This window comes from Larus michahellis, chromosome 2 (assembly GCF_964199755.1).
Source record: "Larus michahellis chromosome 2, bLarMic1.1, whole genome shotgun sequence".
In the NCBI taxonomy this organism is placed as follows: Eukaryota; Metazoa; Chordata; class Aves; order Charadriiformes; family Laridae; genus Larus; species Larus michahellis.
In genome coordinates, this window is record NC_133897.1 from 53,537,785 (window position 1) to 53,544,412 (window position 6,628).

The following is a 6,628-nucleotide window of genomic DNA, read 5'->3' on the forward strand; positions in this document are numbered from 1 at the left end:
ACTGAGGAAAGGAAAATTGTACGTGAGACAACAGTACAGCACTTCTGTCAGTTTGGTTTTGATTGCTTTCTTTAGACTTGAATCATAGTCAAGAAGATTAATTTATTTTTGTTCCTAATTTTGAAGTTATGTGTTATCTAACTCGAAAATGGCCACAAAGATTGTTTTATACTATAACCAGAAGAAAGCTGTTTCAGTTTTCTAATTTCGAAGTACAGGGCAAAGCTCTTATATAGGTCTGAACAAGTGAGAAGTAAGGGTTTATTCTTTGCTTGTTTGTGTCAAATTGCTGAAGCTATGCAGTGAAGCTTTAAAGCTTAAAAAATTTTCTTTGGGTTTGTACTCTGAAACGTTTGTCAGGATTTCTAGGCCTTATTGGGAGTTGACTCTCAAGTGGAAAAAAAATAAATTTGAATAATGATTTTAAGTTAAACAGCTTAAACGGAATGTATTTTGAGTTACAAAATAATTCTCATTTACAAATCTGTCAAGAGGAGAAATAGAAATGTGAGTCTTTCAAGCATCAGTTATTTTCTTGCTGTATAGGCAGCAATGATGAATAAATAATGTTTAATTATATTGTACTTCCATATTACTATGGAGAGCTGCTCTCAGTTTAGGCTCTTTACTACATAAACATAAAATGTGTAGACCTTGCCCAAGAAATCTTACCCTTTTTAATTTGGTGGATCTAACTTCACTAACACTGAAGAACTATTATGAAAACTCACGTTTTAAAGGAATGGCACAGAGTGGCCATCTTGGATGTCGTAAGACTTATTTCTGGAATGCATTAAAGAGATTTTGTGCATTTGACCTGTGTCTTCTCCCTCCTACTTTTCCCAAAATTTCATTTTTTTTCTTTTTGTTCTGGGGTTAGTATATCTATAACCTGTGCCATTATGACCTACTGGTATCCAGCTGCTAACCACTGTTAGTTGCTTCTTGCTGTTATTGTCATTGTGTAGGTTTCTTGTGTTTTCCATGCTATAGGAAGCAATTGATGGTAGCTCTCTGCTATTAGCAGACTAGATCAAGAACGTTTCTCTTAGGCTGTTAGCCCTGATGTGGTTAAAAAGCATAGAATGGTCACTGCTTGTTTGTATTCAGACAAGGAGAAGTTTGTTTATAGGTTACACAAGGTTGAGACAGTGAAATGGGAGATGTTCTGAGAGTTTTAATCAGGTTGTAGAGCTGGAGCAATGAGTTGGAGCAGCCAGACTTCTGCGAGAACGTTTTAAGGTCATTGAACCTCTCAGCTTCCAGAACCTTACCAAGATCCCAGCGAAGAAAAGCAAAAAGATGGTTACTGAGGAAAATGGGTGAGAAATAAGAATGAGATACGAAGTGTTACCAAAAAGTAGTGAAAAAGTTGGAGGCAGAGGAAAGCCCATGGGAGGAGCAGAGATAAGAGAAGGCATGATCATGAATAAACATGAAGCAAGCATCAAACAGCGGATTAAGGTAAGAGAGGTGCATTTTTTTCTTTTCAGAAAAAGAAAGAGTTTGATGAAAATGAGTCAGATCAGGTCTTCATTTTATGGATTTCTGAGCAATTCGTGTATAGAATTAAACAGCATGAAATACGAAGCAGGCTGTAATGGAATAGAAATGAAAAGCCTAGGAAAATAATTGCTTTTTCATAATGTATCCTTGTTGTAGGAACTGTTCTATAGCATAAAAGAAAACACAATTATGTTGTACATGGCTGTAGGCAAAGCTAAGATGCTGAATTGTAGCAAATCTGTAACTTGAGATGTAAGAACAGGCATGAGGACGAAGGCAGCGCAGGATGTGCCCCGGTATTAATGGTTGTGCCTGTGCATCGCTCACTTCCACAACTGTGAATGCAGAAAGTGATTGAAATTCATTCTTTCCTTTACCTTACAGGAAGACATGAAACAACAGATACCCTACATTTAGGGGAGGCCCGTGTATCTAATAGCAAGTGTATGGCATCGTGTGCAACCACTTCACAGTGTGTTAAGGCAGAGACAGTCACACCAGAAACAGACACAAGGTCGAAGCATATTCCGTCTGTACCTGCTGCGAGGAAAACAACCCTATTACAGATGAGATTAGCAGTACTGATGGAGGAGGTATATGAAAAGAGTAACATACAGCTGCTCTTCTGCATGACTTTCTCAGTATTGTGTTTACTCTAAAAAATACTTTGCAACTGATCTATGTCCCTACATATATCTGCATTGACCTCTTGACAACAAATTACAATAGGACTGTTGGTTTAACAAACAGGTGTAGCATAAACTCAAACTGGAGGATTCTTGGGCACAAAATAGCAGACCAAAGAATCCTCCTTCTCCTGTTGTGAGCTTAGAGGTCTCTTCCTCATGCCACTGTTTGGTTTGGAGACCTTGACAGGCAGCATTGGCTTTCCAGTTGCTCCCTGTTGCCCTTAAATTCAGGTATCTCGGAGAGAAATTACCACATGGTATTACAGGAAAAGGCTGATTCTGTCTCAGACATACTCCACTATCTTACTATTGCTGTGGCAGAAGGAAAAAATACCATTGCGTGTGAGGTTCGTAGTGGTAACGGGTGATGGAAAATCACTTTGTGCCGTCCTGTGGTGTGACTAATCATTTTTCTGCTGCTTGTTTCCTGTACAACCTAAATGTTTGCTAGTGTAAGCCTTTTTTTAGCAGCCTTTGCTATTGCAAGGAGGCAGTTCAGAATTTACCCCAGCGTAGTGATTGTGAACTCTGAGCTGTTTTGTCTGGATGTGTGTAGGTGGGCAATCAGAGACAGGACTGCAGCCCAGCTGTATGCACCCTTGTTAATTAGTTTGCAGGCCTTCCTTAAATCTGGTGTGAGCTAGATGCCAGAGTACCCAGGGTAATACTGTGTTACTTGTGCTGGGGAAGCTTTGATGCTACAGGTGTTCAGATTAACTACATGAATGCCAGTGTGGCTTCGTGTGTGGGTGATGTACTCTTCCTTCAGACCACTGCGTTAGGATAGGCGGGGTGATGCAAACTGGGAATGAGTTTTATCACTCACAGCCCTTTGCTTCAAAGCTGCTGTGCCTCTGAGTAACAAGATAATACAGGGCAATGAATACGTTTCATCATGATTCCCACCCCCCAAAAAACCAGGGGATTCGGCCATTCTGCGTGGCAGTGGCTCTGCGTGAGTGCTAGGTCTAGAGTGTCATCTGTTTGGCTGCTGCCATGTGGGAGGCAGCGCCTTGCTCTCAGGTGGATTTAGTCACTTACAGCTGTCTGTGCAAGGTCTTTAGCTTTTGCTTCACAGTTTAGACTTACTCGCAAGACAATCTACCCTGTAGCACTGATGGGAGAGGAGGGAAGCACATACTGGACCAGAAAGAATGCTCCATAAAAAGGCTGGGGCCGGCTAACTTCCTTCTCTTGGAATTTACAGAGGGAAACACAGCGTCCAGTGGGAGAATGCCCAAGCTACATAATCAATATCTCCACTTCTTTACCAAGACATTAATTTGTGCTTGTTTTAGAGCTTTATACTTTGTTTAAACAACACTAGGAGATGTTGCCGTATAACAATAAATACTCATACTCCCCCCCCACCCCACTCCTTAATGTGTATCCATGATACTGATGTGATTTCACTGCTTGCATTGTTGTCAGGGCCTGGGATGGTGAAGCTGAAGACGTGCGGTCATTCTGTTGAACCCTTTGTTTAAACTGTCATTTAATGGCATTCAAAGGCTCTGGGGCCCTTATGTCAGCACAGTTGTTACGTGATGCTTCTGTAATAAAGCCTAAAATTTTTCAAGGCTGTGGGAGGAGTAGAGGGTAAAGAAGGATTATATTTCTAGAATTTAATTCGGACTTCTGAAAAAACAGGAGATCTTAACTGTTTTTCTGCATCCTTACGTAGTTTTAGTTGTCCTAGGAGTAAACTGCAAAATTACTGCTCATTTTTGGAGTAGGGAGCTTGTACCAGGGAAGCTGCAATTGTAGTTTAAATCTCACAGTGATGAGATGTGTAAGTAGCACAAAACTTACGGAAAGACTGTTGGGTGGGGTTTTTTTGTAGTTTTGCAGAAATGTGGGCAGGGGGAATCTAGATGGGAGTAGTTTATGCGCAGGGAGTAAATGGAGTGGTGGGTATGCTAATTTTTAAAAATCTGGGGTTTGTGTGTGTGTGTGTGTGTGTACGTGTTTTCTTTTACACATTCAGAAAGACTTGTGGGAAAGGAAAGTCGAAAGCCCGTATTTGTGTTAAAGTTAGCATGTTCGGGCGACTTTCTTCAAGTTTTTTGCTGTGAGTAACGAAATAACGGGGAGACTTGTGCCAGTACGCTGCCTTAAAAACAAATGAGCGATTTTGTCTCGCCGGTGACCACTCGATGCTCCAATTTGTCAACCAGAGATAATTACGGAAGCGAGTGACAGCCAAAATAAGAGGACGCGTCACGCGTGACGGGGTGACTGGGGGAGGAGCCGGGCCGCCGGCTGCCGTGCCGGCCGGACCCCCGGCCCCGATGCCCCGTCGCCGCCGCTAGATGGCGCCGCCGCCCAGCCGCGCCGCCCGCCCGGGCTGCCGCCGGCTCCGGGGGGGTGGTGGTGGGGGGACGACCTTGGGCGGGCTCCGCGGGACACGGGGCTACCAGCCCCCGGTGCCACCGAGCCGCAGCCCCTGTTTGTTTTGGGTAGCGCTGGTTTGGCCGCCGGCGGCCGTCCCGCCTTCGCTTCTGGCGTCGGGAAGGGCTGCTGGGTGCTCGTCCTCCTGCAGCAGCGGGACACTGAAGTGGGTAAATGTACCGAGTTGGACGGTATGTGTTGAAAGAGATGTTTCTTTTCACTTTCACCAAGTATCTCTGCCGGCGTGACGTTCACCTTCATGAGGCAGATGATGCTTTCAGGGAAGGCTGGGTAGCTTTCCCTTACGAAAAAAGCATCGCTCACCCAAACCCTTCTGCCGTACCCCCGGCAGAAGTCAGTCAGTTATTGCAATCGTCGTGAAAGCTGACCGCTCCTCCGCCACTAAAAGATGCGAGTCGTCCTGCTTGCGATAAGTGGATGAAGTATTGCGAGGGAGCTGTGAAATTGCTCCCATTGTTGTATCTCTTTTTTCGGCTCGAGGGCTTCATATTCTAGGCTGTCTCCAAACAGTCCTGTCTGTAGCTTGCCTGTTCCAGAGCGGTTCGATTCTCACATTCAGATGCATGTGGTAACGCTGCTGCTTGGTGAAGCGCTGCTGTAACGAGTTAGGCACCCTGCTGTCTTCATCTAGCTGAAAAAAACCAGCCTCCGGATTATGTGACACAGAGTTGGCTCCGGGAAATGTGGAATCATCAGTTTATTGGGTTGTATACTAGTTTTCCAAAACTGTTGATTTTTAAATTTTTTTCCCCCCTGTGGCCACAAAGATAGGGTGTAACATGTCAGTTATAGCACGAACATCATTAATTAAGATGATTATGCCTGACTTGGTCTTGATATGTCTTAAATTAATCTTCCTACCTGTTAATTATAATGTAAAAGGCAGCATGGGTCTTCCTAGCAAATAGCTATGACGTATGATTCTTCAGAGCAAGTATTTATTTTTTTTTTTTTTTAAATTGCTGAAGCAAACATTTGTCTTAAATCATCTGAATAATTTTTCCCAGCCGCTACTGGTGGAGGACAACCGATACCTTCTTAATGCTCTTTTGCCAATTGCATTTCATTGGTGAGGGATGGAATTCCTATGGCCTCTGATGGAGGGCTTTTGAGGTCCTTTACAAAGTGAGGTAATCTGCAGAGATCTGGTACCATAATATGTAATAGTGGTCACATTATCCAGTGTTACAGCATGGCACCAGGCAGGGGCTGAATTATGTAAAGGTTCTCATTTTTTATGGGGTTTGTAAAGGCTGAATCAGTTCTCCGGGCTGATTCCCAGTGTGGGCGTGTGGGCAATGGAGGGGGGCAGCCTGGCATGGCATGAGAGCACCATTCAGCAGCAGCAATATCTTGAGAGGATGTTGCTTGTCAAAGACTCCTATCTCATGAGACCATAGCTATTGTTCCAAAGTCCGGTTCAGGAACTAGGAATACACATTTTTAAGGCACTAAACTGGTCTGGACAGCATCTTGGTTTTGAGTTTCAAGGGGAATGAGTATAAGTAAAACACAGATAGAACCCTAGAACTGTTGGCCTTCTTCTTCATCTGGTGCATGTGCATCATATGAAGCAAGTTAATAAGCCAGGTTGATTTGGGCCTGCTTGCGCTCAACAAAGATCTGGCCCCAAGGTTATCTGAGCTATTACAGACTTGACATAATTTTACACGTATGTGAAATATATAACATCATATATCCTTCAGTTTCTCTCTACCTTGGACTGTTTGTGCGTCTACAGTAGGTCTTTTTTCTGACTTCCTACAGGTGACTGTAAGCACCAAAGAGACTTCTGATGGGAAACAGATCCCAATTTCCTTCCATTCTTCTCGGTAGTGGCTTCATCTCCCTTTTTGTGACTGCAATTTAAGAACCTTCCATGTGTCAAATGTGAGGCATAGGTTATAGTGATAACTATACAGTTAAAGTTTGTTTTTCTTGTTCTGGCGTTGCTTTGTTTCTGTGAGACTGGTGTAGTGTGAAGATGGGCAGTAGTGAAAAACAGATAGTGAAGCTCAGGG